At 46.9% G+C, this 15144-nt stretch overlaps 1 protein-coding gene across 8 annotated transcripts in view; it reads left to right on the forward strand.

Moving 5' to 3' along the window:
* LOC144502696 (oxysterol-binding protein 2-like) overlaps positions 1-15144 on the forward strand; it is a 386545-nt gene that overhangs the window by 264144 nt on the left and 107257 nt on the right. The gene's annotated exons all lie outside the window — the stretch shown is intronic.

Here is a 15144-nt window from a genome sequence, read left to right on the forward strand (position 1 = left end):
ACCCTGGAGCTGTGAAGCAGCAGTGCTAACCACTGTGCTACCGTGCCTTCATGCTTCATTTTACACCAGAGTCTCCCTGGATGTAAAGATTGCTGATTGAAAGGTCCACAGGTAGATCCCAGTACTGCCATCCCTGGAACCTCTGTCAGGAGCCGGGATTGGGAAAGCCTAGGGTTGCTGTACCCTCTAAACCAACCTGGCAGGGAAGGGACCTCGATGCTCAGATGATATTTATCTGCTTTAAGTGTACAAAATAATGCCAGCTGTGGCTCAGTGCTAGCACGTCTTGCCTTCCACGTTACAAGGTAATGGGTTCAAGTCCCACTCCAGAGACTTGGGGTCGAAGCTTAGGCCACCACACCAGTGCAGCACTGAGGAGGATTCTCTTCTGGGATAAGGCTGACACGGGTGGCACAGTGCTTAGCACTGCTGCCTCACAATGCCAGGGTGACTGGGTGACTGTCTGTGTGGAGTTTGCATGTTCTCCCTGTGGGTTTCCTCTGGGCGCTCCCAGTTTCCTCTCACACTCCAAAGATTAGCTTTGGTGGATTGGCCATACCAAATTGCCCCTTAGTGTATAGGTTAGGTGGATTCGCCATGGTGGATGCACAGGTTTATGGGCATTGGGCGGAGTGGTGGGCCTGGGTAAGATGCTGAGTTGGTGCAGACGCGATGGGCCTCTTGCACTGTAGGGAGTCTATGGTTCTATGGAACGGATCATATGATTACATTTTGAAGAAGGGCAAGGGTGATCTTCCTGGCGTACTGGCCAACATTCATCCCTTCATCAACACCAGTAAAATCATAGAAATCGTAGAAATCCTACAGTGCAGAAGGAGGCCTTTTGGCCAATCAAGCCTGCACCGACCACAGTCCCCATCCAGGCCCTATCCCCATATTCCCACACATTTACCTCACTAATCCTTCTTACCTATGCAGCCCAGGACTCTAAGGAGCAATTTAACATGGCCAATGCACCTAACCTGCACGTCTTTGGACTGTGGGAGGAAGCCGGAGCACCCCGAGGAAACCCATGCAGACACAGGGAGAACGTGCAAACTCCACACACACAGTGACCCAAGTGTGGAATGGAACCCGGGTCCCTGGCACTGTGAGGCAGCAATGCTAACCACTGTGTCACCGTACCGTCCATGAGGTAAAAGGCCCAAAATGTGGGCCTTTTCCCATTACCTAGAGCTGCAGAATACTCAACACAAGAACAGTTTCTGCTGTGCATAAATTGGCTTCCCCTTTTCTTATATTTCGTGAGGGGCAGCATGGTGGCACAGTGGTTAACACTGCTGCCTCACAGCGCCAGGGACCCGGGTTCGATTCCGGCTTCAGGTCACTGTGTGGAGTTTGCACATTCGCCCCGTGTTTGCGTAGGTTTCCTCCGGATGCTCCAGTTTCCTCCCACAGTCCAAAGATGTGCAGGTTAGGCTGATTGGCCATGCTGAATTGCCCCTTAGTGTCAGGGGATTAGCAGGGTAAATATATGGGGTTATGGGGATAGGGCCTGGGTGGGATTGTGGTTGGTGCAGACTCGATGGGCCGAATGACCTCCTTCGACACTGGGGATTCTATGGGTGACTACACTTCAAACATTCTGTTTTGTGCAGTGCTTTAGGACACGTGGAGCTGATGTAAAGTGCTGTAGAAAAGCAAGTTTATTTTTGCATTAACAGAATAGACCTTTCCTTTATTATCTGTAAACTCCGTCTAACCGAATGCATCTATGAAGCTTCCAGTTTTCCTTAATGTAGAACACAGGGAAGCTGGGAACTGCTGAAACCCGCCCTGATAGCAGAACTCTGACTGTGTAGCCCTGTTGTGGGGTGAAGCGGGTATCTTTGTAACGCAGGGAGCAGGAAGGTGTCGCACCATTGAGCTAATTCAGTGACTGGTGATCAGGGGAATATTCTGTATTTTTAACTTGCTTTTGAATAAAATTCGTTCTCTTAACACCGAAAAAAATCACACAAAGTATGTGTTTGTTCAGAAAAATCCAGCGTGTGAGTCACTGCCCTGGAATTAAACTCAGGGGCTCAACCCGTGTGCCGTTACTGAGATGTGAAATAGGGAGCATCTAACACTGCTCTCGGCATCTAACTGTGAGGCACCTGTAATCCCACTCTCTTCCGTTTAATTGCAGCTGGGAGCAGCTTGCCTGGGGATCCCACAGGTACAGATTGGAGCTAAATTCATGTATTGCTGCTGCATTGTCTGCAGAAGCCCGGGGAGTCAGAGAGGTGAATACACCAGAGAGGGTGTGAGGGGGATCAGCGGCAAATAGGATTCTAGCAGCTGTTTGATAACAATGGGGCTTTAAGACAATTAAAGTCAGCACTGTTGGCCGAGCCCCAGGCTGAGAACGCTTTCTCTCCCCCCCCCCTCCCCTCTCCCTCCTAGTCTCTCTCTCCTTCCCAGTCTCTCTCTCCCTCCTAGTCTCTCTATCCCAGTCTCTCTCTCTCTCTCCCTCTATTCCAGTCTCTCTCTCTCTCATTCCCTCTTTCTTTCCCAGTTTCTCTGTCTGTCACCCTCTCTCTCTCTCTATCCTAGTCTCTCTCTCCCTCTTTCTATCCCAGTCTCTCTCTCTCCCTCTCTTTCTCTCTCTCCCTCTCTTTCCCAGTCTCTCTCTCCCTCCCTCTTGTGGTGTTGTCACCCACACACTGACAGTTTGCTAGTCAGAGACTTCTAATGACACGGCAGATGGCTTCCAGGAGACTGAAATATCCTTTCCTCTCTGTCACACGGCAACACTTCTGCTTAATTAGAGCACTAGGTCACATGATTTTTCTGCTGCTGAATGTTGAGGCAGCCTTTCCCACTCTGAAGTGACGGAGAAGCCAGCAACAGGACAAGGTGAGTGCGGTGTCTCCCTGCTGCAAGGTGGGCTTTAGGATTCAAGGCAGCAGGTGAACACAGGAGAAGGCACACCGGGGGGGATGGGGGAATGTTGTGGTCAACTGGTGTGGAGCAACCGGGACCCCTGATGCCCAAATCTCCCTCTCTGTACGGCTGACGGCTCAGAATCAGGAGAAGGTGGGTGAAATCGGGAGATTTGATATGATTTTTCTCTGCTGAGGGAGTGTGTGTGGTCAGGCACTGTGCAAAACTGGACAATACTGTAATCAGATCCCAGAGAGAAACTGAACCCTGGAGTCTGTGGGGACCAAGATGGAAAATTCTGTGACTTCAAATATTGTTATCTTTATTTTTTCTCTCTCTGTTGGTTGTTTGACATTCTTCATCTCAGCAAGTAGATTAAGGAATTAAGTGCTGTCTTTGTGCTGTGGTACAGGTTTTGCAGTGCACGGTTGCATGTTTCCTGCCTAGACTAGCAGTGTTCCAGTGAAGTCGATGTTTAACACCTCCCAGATGTGATGGGAATGCCAGAAACACAGTACACCAATTAACGAAGCAAGCCTGGAGTTTGGCAGACGAGCGAGGCGTGAGTGAAATGAGGAGTGAGACTCATGTTAAAAGAACCCGCAGTGAGGCACGGTGGCACAGTGGTTAGCACTGCTGCCTCACAGTGTCAGGGACCCGGGTTCAATTCCCAGCTTGGGTCACTGTCTGTGTGGAGTCTGCATGTTCTCTCGTGTCTGCGTGGGTTTCCTCCGGATGCTCCGGTTTCCTCTCACAGTCCAAAGATGTGCAGGTTAGGTGGATTGGCCATGCTAAATTGCCCCTCAGTGTCCCGAGATGTGTAGGTTAGATGGATTCACCATGGGAAATGTGTGAGGTTACGAGTGTGGGGGAAAGGGCTTGGGTAAAATGCTCTGTCAGAGAGTCGGTGAGGACTCAATGAGTCTTAGTGGCCTCCTCCTGCACTGTAGGGATTCTGTGACGGTGTGGAGTTTGCACGTTCTCTTCGTGTCTGCGTGGGTTTCCTCCGGGTACTCCGGTTTCCTTCCACAGTCCAAAGATGTGCAGGTTAGGTGGATTGACCATGGTAAATGCACAGGATTACAGGAATAGGGTGAGGGGGATGTGGAGGACGGGGTGGGCCTGGCTGAGATGCTCTTTTGGAGAGTCAGTGCAGACTCGATAAGCCAAATGGCATCTTTCTACACTGATCTGATTTGAGTTGATTTTTTAAAATTTGATTTATTATTGTCACGTGTTAGTATACAGTGAAAAGTATTGTTTCTTGCGAGCTATACAGATATAGCATACCGTTCATAGAGAAGGAAAGGAGAGAGTGCAGAATGTAATGTTACAGTCATAGCTAGGATGTAGAGAAAGATCAACTTAATGCAAGGTAAGTTCATTCAAAAGTCTGACAGCAGCAGGGAAGAAGCTCTTCTTGAGTTGGTTGGTACGTGATCTCAGACTTTTGAATCTTTTTCCCAACGGAAGAAGGTGGAAGAGGCGCGTCCGGGGTGCGTGGGGTCCTTGATTATGCTGGCTGCTTTTCCGAGGCAGTGAGAAGTGTTGACAGAGTCAATGGACGAGAGGCTGGTTTATGTGATGGATTTCTATGTTTTACTGTTGGGGTTCTATGGAGTAAACACTATATCAACCCATCTTTGACTCATTAACTCTTCAGGATTGTTCTGGAGTCTTCAGGAATGAATCCTCTGCACATCCTATTTAAAGTAGTAGGGATATGATAAAAATGCAGACTAACAGTGCGGGGTTGTCGGGGGAGGCTGGTCATGTGAGAGAATCTCCCGGAATGTATCAAACCAGAACAGGCAATCCTAACAAAAAATAAGAGGCATATATAGACTTTGTTAGATAACGGGTGAGATCCAGGGCAATCAAATGCATTCCTGTGAGTAATTCTCAGCGTCACGCCTGGGCAGGAACGTCGGTGCTGGAGTGTAGTGGCTGCCCACTATAGAACACCAGTTGGACAATCCATCTGCTCCTTTCCCCTACAGTGAGAATTCCCCCCTCAGGGACATGTGGCATTGGAGCTGGGCTGTGACAGGAGCAGATTCGATGGGCCGCATCCTTTCTGTGTTTTCTTGCTCTGAGTCTCGAGGTGCGACTGAGATGATGCTCAGTAATAGAAAGAAGGATCCGCATTTGTTGCTTTTCGGACCTCGGGTCATCCCAAAAACACTGTACGGCTAATTATGTTCTTGCTTGAAGAGTATTAGGAGAAATGGGACAGCCAATTTGCACACCAAAGTTCCAATAACTGCAATGAATTAAATGGCAAGATCATCAGCCGAAGTGATGTTTATTGAGAAATAAAGATTATGAGTGGCATGGACAGAGTGGATAGCCGGATGCTCTTTCCTAGGGTAGGAAAGTCAAGTACTAGGGGACATAGGTTTAAGGTGCGCGGGGAGAAGTTTAGAGGAGATGTGCGAGGCAAGCTTTTTTACACAGAGGGTGGTGAATGTCTGGGTCATGCTGCCTGGGGAGGTGGTGGGAGCAGGTACGATAGTGACATTAAGGGGCAACTAGACGAATACATGAAAAGGATGGGAATGGAAGGATACGGATTCCGTAAGTGCATACGGTTTTAGTTTAGGCAGGTATCATGATCGGCGCAGGCTCAGAGGGCCGCAGGGCCTGCTCCTGTGCCGTACTGTTTTTTGTTCTTTGTTCTATTGACCAGGACATAAACCACCTCTGCTTGGCATAATTTAGATATTGTTTTTAATAGAGGAGTGAGGCTAATTCTGGAATACATAAAAGAACTGGAGGAGTGTGTCGTCTTTTCAAGGCTGTGTGCAAGATAATATCCTCACAAGATTTCAGCTCCTCTACTAATTGTTTTCACTTGGATGGGAGGGTAATTGAAGGATTGGATGTTGTGAGGCCTCCAATCGATCCTCAGGGGAGTGAGCACAACTCCTGTTGAGTGAACAGGCTGAGACTGCACCTCGAACCTTTCATTCGATATTGCTCAGTTTAAGAGGTGAGGTGTGTTTATGTACTGGCAGCAACCCTCACATCCTTGTTGGTGATCTGACATGAGATTTATACTGACCTGCCCTGCCTTACATACAAGTTATCCTCTGGCTGAGAGATTAAATGTTACTTCAGGATTATTTTTTGCAGTACTGTTCTAAGGCAGGTTCAAACTAACCATTTTGGGATCTTGCAATGCCTTCATTACTGCCAGTGACTTGCTATCTTTTGCAGAGGTGGCAGAGCCTTTGGGAAGATTCTAAGTGGGCTGCCTTCAGTTTAGCATCATCTGGGAGTATTGTGCGATATGGGGAGAGTTCTGCGTGATGTGTGAGATGTGGAGGGCTATGGGTGACGTGTGCTTTAGGGGAGTTCTGAATGATGTGTGATATGGGGAGGGTTCTGGGTGGTGTTTGATATGGGCGGTTCTGGATGGTGTGTGTTATGGCAGGGTGCTGGGTGACATGTGATATGGGAATGGTTCTGGGTGACGTGATATGGGGAGGGTTCTGCATGATGTGTGAAATGGGGGGATTATGCGTAATGTGTGATGTGGGGGGATTATGCATAATGTATGATATGGGAAGGGTTATGGGTGATGTGTGATTTGGGGAGGGTTCTAGGTGACATGTGATGTGGAGAGGATTCTGGGAGACGTATAATATGGGAAGGATTATGAGTGACGTGATATGGGGGGATTATGGGTGACGTGTGCTGTGGGGTGGGTTATGGGTAACGTGAAATGGGGAGGGTTCTGGGTGACGTGTGATATTGGGGGGTTCTGGGTGATGTGTGATATTTGGGGGTTCTGGGTGATGTGTATTATGGGGAGGGTTATGGGTAACATGTGAAATGGGAGGGCTGTGGGTGATGTGTTACAAGGGGGGGGTGATGATGGGTGACATGTGACATAGGCCTGGCGGTGACATGCGATAAACTGTATTTGCGTTGCAAATTAGACATGTCACATGAGCAAGGACATGAAATGTTGGTGTTTGAAAATGCGGATTTAATAACATTCCCTTTTTGTAATTGTTGAATGCATTACATTGAATATATTTCCTTAAGTCTGAAACATTTGGTAACAAATCCATCAGCATTGTGGAGCAACTGAGAATTCCAACCAGGGTGGAGTTTGTGTTTGCCCAATTTAAAATGTGTTCTGTTGCCCCAGGAGAGAGGACCTGGGAACTCCCAGGTGTGTGCAGAGGTGTGGCAGAGGTTTCACCAGTTAAAAATCAAAGCAAAGTGATTTGGAAGGAAATACTCACCAGTTTTGCTGGAACATTAACTCTGTGTCTCGCTCCATGGGTGCTGCTGATCTGAGTATTTCTAGTACCTTCTGTCAATACAAGTTCTCACTGTCTACTTCAATTTGTTAGTGCTCCGTCCTGGAGAGGTGTTTGGCACTGTGGGGTAGGCAACACAGTGGCACAGTGCTTAGCACTGCTGCCTCACAACGCCAGGGACCCAGGTTCCTTGAATCATGGAATCCTGCAGTGCAGAAGGAGGACATTCAGCCCATCGAGCCTGCACCGACCACAATCGGTGGCAGCACGGGGTGGCACGGTAGCACAGTGGTTAGCACTGCTGCTTCACAGCTCCAGGGACCTGGGTTCGATTCCCGGCTGGGGTCACTGTCTGTTTGCACATTCTCCTCGTGTCTGCGTGGGTTTCCTCCAGGTGCTCCGGTTTCCTCCCACAGTCCAAAGATGTGCGGGTTAGGTTGATTGGCCATGCTAAAAATTGCCCTTAGTGTCCTGAGATGTGTAGGTTAGAGGGATTAGTGGGTAAATATGTAGGGATATGGGGGTAGGGCCTGGGTGGGATTGGGGTCGGTGCAGACTCGATGGGCCGAATGGCCTCTTTCTGTACTGTAGGGTTTCTATGATTTCTAATCCCACCCAGGCCCTATCCCCATAATTCCACATATTTACCCTGCTAGTCCCCCTGACACTAAGGGGCAATTCAGGGGCTCATCTTTGGACTATGGGAGGAAACTGGAGCATCCAGACATGGGGAGAACGTGCAGACTCCACACAGACAGTGACCCAACCTTAGAATCGAACTCAGGCCCCTGGCACTGTAAGGCAGCAGTGCTAACCATGTGCCACCATGCCACCCATGCTTCACCTGGACTTCCGCATGGACTGTACCTTGGAGTTCCAATCCCCGAGGAGGACCAATTAGAGTGGTTTTATTCACAAACATAACCGGACGAGAAGTTGGGGGAGTGACCAAAGGAACAGTCCAAAGGAATCAGCTGGAGTCTCTATTAAAACTGAAGCGAGGGATAGCAAAAAGACAATGAGAACACAGCGATTCACCTTCCCTGTTAGAGGGCTCACACAAAATTCGAGGCTGCAGGGTGTATACACAAGCCAGGTAGAAAAATGTCAGTTGTTATATTTTGCTGAAATGCTACTGACAACAGCTGGACTGTACATTTAACATAGATGTGCAGTATGTATGGAGAGAAGGTATGTGAGTCCCTCGGTGTAAGTATACATATAGACACATAAGATCGAACTAATGAGAAAAGCCATTCAGCCCATCTTAATTCATCCAACCAGACTGTCCCTACAGACCCCTCAGGGCAGCATTCGCCATGACCCCAGAGTTCTTACCCACGCACTTTCTTGGAAATCCAAGTGTTTAAAGTTTATTTATTAGTGTCACAAGTAGGCTGACATTAACACTGCAATGAAGTTACTGTGAAAATCCCCCAGTCGCCACACTCCGGCACCAGTTCGGGTAACACTGAGGGAGAATTTAGCATGACCAATGCACCCTAGCCAGCACGTCTTTCGGACTGTGGGAGGAAACCCACTCAGACACGGGGAGAACGTGCAGACTCCACACAGACAGGGGACCCAAGCCGGGAATCAAACCCGGGGCCCTGGCGCTGTGAGGCAGCAGCGCTAACCACTGTGCCACCACTTTGTGATGATCACCCCCACACTTTACTAGTTTAAACCTGGGCAGCGATAGATGCTGTAAATGGGCTCAGTAATGTAAGGGTTTTATCTTTGAGGATTTGATGTCTGCTGATGTGTTGTTACATGTTTGTCTTGTCAGTAATTGTCTCAGCTACACTTGCAAGGCAGAAAGATATGAATGAATTTGTCCCTAAACTAGCTTCTGAATAATTTAATCCAACTGTGTCCATGTGGACACACATATATACACTGCTCTGCCAATTAGATTACCCATAAACTGCTGTAATGCTGCCTGCACTGTGGACATCAGTTTGCACTTGAGATAGGGTATTGAACATGCTACTTGTTAACCTTCCTTTGGCTCATGTGCATCCTCTAGTTTCTTTACCTGATCATTGGCGGTCTTGCCTTCACCTGTCTAGAGCGGCACGATGGCACAGTGGTTAGCACTGCTGCCTCACAGCACCAGGGACCCGGGTTCGATTCCCGGCTTGGGTCACTGTCTGTGTGGAGTTTGCACATTCTCCCCGTGTCTGCGTGGGTTTCCTCTAGTTGCTCCGGTTTCCTCCCACAGTCCAAAGATGTGTGGGTTAGGTGGATTGACCATGCTAAATTGTCCCTTAGTGTCAGGGGTACTAGCTCGGGTAAATACATGGGGTTATGGGGATAGGGCCTGGGTGGGATTGTGGTCGGTGCCGACTCGATGGGCTGAATGGCCTCCTTCTGCCCTGTAGGATTCAATGATTCTAGACCTTAAGGGCTACTGGGAAAAGATGAAGCAAGGCCAGCTGAATTGCTTTTGCAGAGAGCTGACATTGGCATGATGGGCTGCATGGCCTCCTTTTGTGCTGTGTAACCATTCCAGGTTTCCAGCTTCTGAAATTTCCTCCTTAAACCCATTCGCCTCTCCACCTCGTTCTACTCCTTTTAAAACTGCTTCAAACTAATAGCTTTGATCCAAGCGTTTGGTCAGCTGTCTTAATGTCTGCGCCATGTCTCCGTTCTTGTTATTCTCTCATTATATTTATGAAGCAGCTCGGAATGTTTTAGCAACGTGAAAAGCAGCAGATAGATGCAAGTTGTTGTGTGCTGTAGTACTAGGTGTATGCTGAACATGTCAGTAATGAGCGAGAGTAAGGACTGGGGAAGTTTGCAGCAGCCCTGAGCTCCCTGTCACTCTGAAATGGGAACAATGATTTATTAGTATGCTGTGGGTTTCCCAGCCAGTGCTGACAGCGCGGTGGGCTTTTGCTTCTGAATATCATAAATGATGCTTTCTGAACAGAGTTACAATTACACAGTGGGGTCCATTTTGATAGGTTAGCCGTCGCCTGTGGGGTTAAGCTCATTAAATCATGAGTTTGTGATGATTTGAGTCGAAACGAGAGTGTGAGAAGAGTCACATTGCGCCGGGGACATGTTAACAGCCTAGTGCGAGTTACGTTAACAGTCCAGCATGAGGATGTATTGCCTTGTTTGACAACCGTTTTGACAATAGTTGATAAATGCTTAATGAGAAAGTAAGGGCGCACTCACAAGCCAGGCTGTGTCACAGTGTGACTTTAACCATCCTCGGCTGCAGCGTGGGACTGTGAAAAATCCAGTGAAACATTGGCCATCCACTGTATGATCCAACACTGTCACTATTTTTTGAAACTGCTTGCAGAAAGGGACTCTCAGTAAAGGTCCATGAACTGGCTGTATTGTTATCAAGGGTCAAAGCAGCAGTAGAAGGATGTAACTATATAACTAACGGGTTGATGTGCTCTACTGTGATATGAGGAGGACCCCTCTTTGACTCTCATTTCGATCTGACACTGGCTGACCAGCCAATCAGTTTAAAATTGTTCTTCACACTTAACGCTGATCCTGCATGTGGATTCTAACTTTCTCGAAGTGTACGTAATTCAGGTACCGATTTCCAATGCACTAAACACCTTCCCTTTCGTTCGCATCATGTAGAATGGGTGGCACAGTGGTTAGCACTGCTGCCTCACCACGCCAGGGACCCGGGTTCAATTCCGGGGCTCAGGTCACTGTCTGTGTGGAGTCTGCACATTCTCCCCGTGTCTGCATGTGTTTCCTCCGGGAGCTCCAGTTTCTTCCTATAGTCTGAAATACATGCTGGTTAGGTGCATTGACTATGCTAAATTCTCCCCCAGTGTACCCAAACAGGCGCCGGAGTGTGGTGACTAGGGGATTTTCACAGTAACTTCACTGCAGTATTAATGTAAGCCTACTTGTGACACTAATAAATAAAGTTTAACTTTGAGAATTCTAATGAACTGTATCCCTTTCCAGTCACTGTAAATTGCTGCTAGTTTCAGTCTTTCTTTCTCTCGCTGTTTGGAAGTCTAATGGAGCAGACTCCTTCTCCTTCACTTCTTTTAATTTGAAATATCTGATTAAAGCATGAAATTGCTCAGTTAATTTGATTCGAATGTGCACTCGGTTTGTTGCACTCACTGCTGCCGGGTTATCAGTACGAATTGCCCAGAGACAGCAGCCTATTGTGCAAAGCTGATCGATCTTGTGTCAAGTCGAGTCATTTTGATCAATGTTCTCTTGTTTAGATTATGTCGTCAAATTAATTATTTAATTGGAATATTTGGAGATTTGCTGTTTATGTTCTGACATGTACAGCTCTTGAGAGAGCACTTGTTCGGAGCCTCTGCAGACGTCCGCGCAGTGTCAAAGGCCCTTGGATATTTGGGTCTGAGTGCCGCATATTCTGTTGTGTTCTCCAGTGGATTTTAGCTTCAGGTTGTTAGCTTCATTCAACCAGGTTACATGGGAGAATGTTTGACGGTATCCACAATGTTCCTGGGGTTTTTTTTAATGCTCAGTTTACCCAGAGCCTGCTTTACACACTGAAGGACATTTCAGAGTCATTCCATTTAGGCACAAACGCACATACATATCATTGGTCAGTTTGTGGTTTGACATTCCCCTGAGACTACAAGGCATCGTACAAGGACATAATAAATATGGTGAGTGAAATAGTTAACAGATTCTCACCCAACTACAGGGAAGACAAGCCAAGCAGGGGCAGACCTGTGAATCAATGTTCAGATCCAAGGTAGGTAGAAATGTGACCACAGGCCTTTACCACAGATCTATGAAGTCTAATTTGCAATGGAAATTAGACAAACGTCAGGAACCCGGGTTCAATTCTGGCCTCGGGTCACTATCTGTGTGGAGTTTGCACATTCTTCCTGTGTCTGCGTGGGTTCCTCCGGGTGCTCCAGTTTTCTCCCACACTCCAAAGATGTGTGGGTTAGGTGGATTGGCCATGCTAAATTGACCTTAGTGTCAGGGGGATTAGCAGGGTAAATATGTGGGGTTACGCGAATAGGACCTGGCTGGGATTGTGGTTGGTGCAAACTCGATGGGCCAAATGGCCTCCATTCTGCACTGTAGTATTCTACGAAATGATGTGGGCTTGTATGTTATCACTGTAATATTTTAACACCCTTTGGTGCTAAAGGCCCAGTTTCATTTAGAAGGCTTCAGGAAACGGAAATGGTGCAGACGGATTCTCTTCAGTAATTCAATTTCAAATACGTTGTTGGGGCAGATTAGAATGCAGTGTCCTTTTGGCTATAGCATAAATTACAGGCAATCTTGGACTATTTGGGAAGAATAGAGCGAACTTTATTCTGCATTAATCAAGTACCCACAAATGACTTGGAGATGTTGCCTAGAGGAAGATTTGTGCATTGTAACTAATGGAATATTTTTGGAATCTGCGTCAAGTTGGGCTTCTGTCAATACCATTGCACAATTAAGGAGCAGAAAATATGCACACCCAGCCTGCGTGTAATTTTGTACATTAGCATATTCACTCAGGGAGAAGGATTTAATAATTCCAGCTAACTTCCAATTGGGTGGTTTACCTACAGCTTTATGGTATGTTAAGTAGCTTTTTACTGAGAATTGCAGCATTCCTCTTGGGCAGAAAGTGAGGTATTTATTGTTGTACAAAGTCTTTTACAAATTTCAATCAAAGAAATCAATCCGAGAGAGACCAGGATTCACACGGCACTGTCACTGGTGCTGAATGTACCACAAGGCTGGCTGATACAGGTGAATTCCCCAGCCATTTACTGAAAGTGTTTCTGAAATATTTATACCCCTAACATTACCAGAGCAACACAATTCCTTTGCTGCTGTGGTGCCTTGAGTAAGCCACTCGTTTCCCAAATAACCAGTAACTATGACCCTATAATGTCTATCATAAGGCTGGTTCAGTAAAGGCAGAAAGCACACAGTAGTTTCTCCATTAACCTAGCGGACTGAGTTCAAGCAGGCCACTGCAGCTTCTTACTAGTTGCCCTATACAACCATAAGTTGGAGCATAACAGTGCCATGGTAACATGATGTACTGTGTGTATGAATGCTGAAGAATGTGAGTGTCATTGTATTTTTTTTTTCATTCATGGGACATGGACGTCGCTGGCTGGCCAACATTTATTGCCGTTGGAGGGCAAATGAGAGTCAACCACATTGCTGTGGGTCTGGAGTCACATGTAGGCCAGACCAGATAAAGGACAGCCGATTTCCTTCCCCAAAGGACATTAGTGAACCAGATGGGTTTTTTAAAAATTGAATTCAAATTTCACCATCTGCCATGGGGGGATTCGAACCCAGGGTCCCCAGAACAGTTTTCTGGATTAATGGTCTAGCGGTAATACCATGAGGCCTTCACCTCCCCATAATATGATATTTACATATCCTGTAGGAGTCTCTGAAAGGCAATCAGAAACAGAAAGGTTGGTGAATTTCACAAGCCCATGTTAACAACATATTAATGATATTGGTAGGATACAGAGGTGAAGGGCATTGATTAATTAAATACATTTAAATAGGGGATAGCTGGGACACTGGGTGTGAGAGCAGACAAGTGGAACCAAGTCAGTAAACACTCTGAGTGAAGAAAAAACGTGTATCTTGGTTTTGACTCCACCAACTGGCTTGGATTCTGTTAAAAACCAGGAATACCAAGATGATTCCCATCACATCTCAGCATCATAGTTGAGACCGGCTAACTGAAATTTGGGAATCAGTCCTGGACCACCTTGGCCTGTGTAATCCGGTTACTGAACCGTGAGTTGAGCCTTATTGTCTCCGAAACATTCCTTCTCAGCACATCAAAACTGGGGAATGTTTTACCTCCCTCCCTCTTTCCTTTCTGCACAGTCTATGGGCTTTTATCCGGACGCCAGGGTGACACAGTGGTCAGCACTGCTGCCTCACAACTCCAGGGACCCGGGTTCGATTCTGGCCTTGAGTGACTGTCTGTGTGGAGTTTGCATGTTCTCTGTCTGCGTGGGTTTCCTCTCACACTCCGAAGATGTGCGGTTTAGGTGGATTGGCCATACTAAATTGCCCCATAGTGTCAGAGAGATTATCAGGATAAATACGTGGGGTTATGGGGATAGGGCCTGGGTGGGATTGTGGTCGGTGCAGGCTCGATGAGCCGAATGGCCCCCTTCTGCACTGTAGGGATTCTATGATTTGAATACCCAGGCTTACCAATCGGTGCATCTTGACCTGCCCCTCTCCTGTTAACTTGGAGACAGTGACCTTTACCAGGGCTTTTCAGTAAAATAACTTTTAAGTGCTGCTGGAGAAATCCGTCTCTGGACTGTCTTAGGTTTATAGAAAGGGCTCCCAGCTAAAGCAGTTGATGCAAGGTGTGCAAAAATATCAAGGGTGAGATTTCAGGTTAAAGGTACGAGTTAGTTATCAAATGTTGCATGGAACACAATGATTTCTATATTCTTGGGACTGTAGGGATCGTGTCTGTGTAGTAGAGTCAGTTGGGTTGGAGAGTTTGAAGTTCAACTTTGAACCTTGGTGAAATTTCAGAGCTCTCCCCTGGATCTTTAGCTGTACCCAGTGCGGAGGTTACTTCAGCACAAGTTGTGCTGAGCATTTTTTTTTTCGAATACTGTGTACAGTTACAAAAATTAAGACACTTTGATTTGATTTATTATTGTCGCATGCATTAGTATACAATGAAAAGTATTGTTTCTTGCTCACTATACAGACAAAGCATACTGTTCATAGAGAGGGAAAGGAAAGGGTGCAGAATGTAGTGTTCCAGTCATAGCTAGGGTATAGAGTAAGATTAACTTAATATAAGGTAGGTCCATTCAAAAGTCTGATGTCAGCAGGGAAGAAGCTGTTCTTGAGTCGGTTGATACATGACCTCAGACTTTTGTACCTTCTTCCCAAAGGAAGAAGGTGGAAGAGAGAATGTCTGGGGTGCATGGGGTCCTTGATTATGCTGGCTGCTTTTCCAAGACAGCGGGAAATGTAGACAGTG

Source organism: Mustelus asterias, chromosome 13 (assembly GCF_964213995.1).
Source record: "Mustelus asterias chromosome 13, sMusAst1.hap1.1, whole genome shotgun sequence".
NCBI classification, from domain to species: domain Eukaryota; kingdom Metazoa; phylum Chordata; class Chondrichthyes; order Carcharhiniformes; family Triakidae; genus Mustelus; species Mustelus asterias.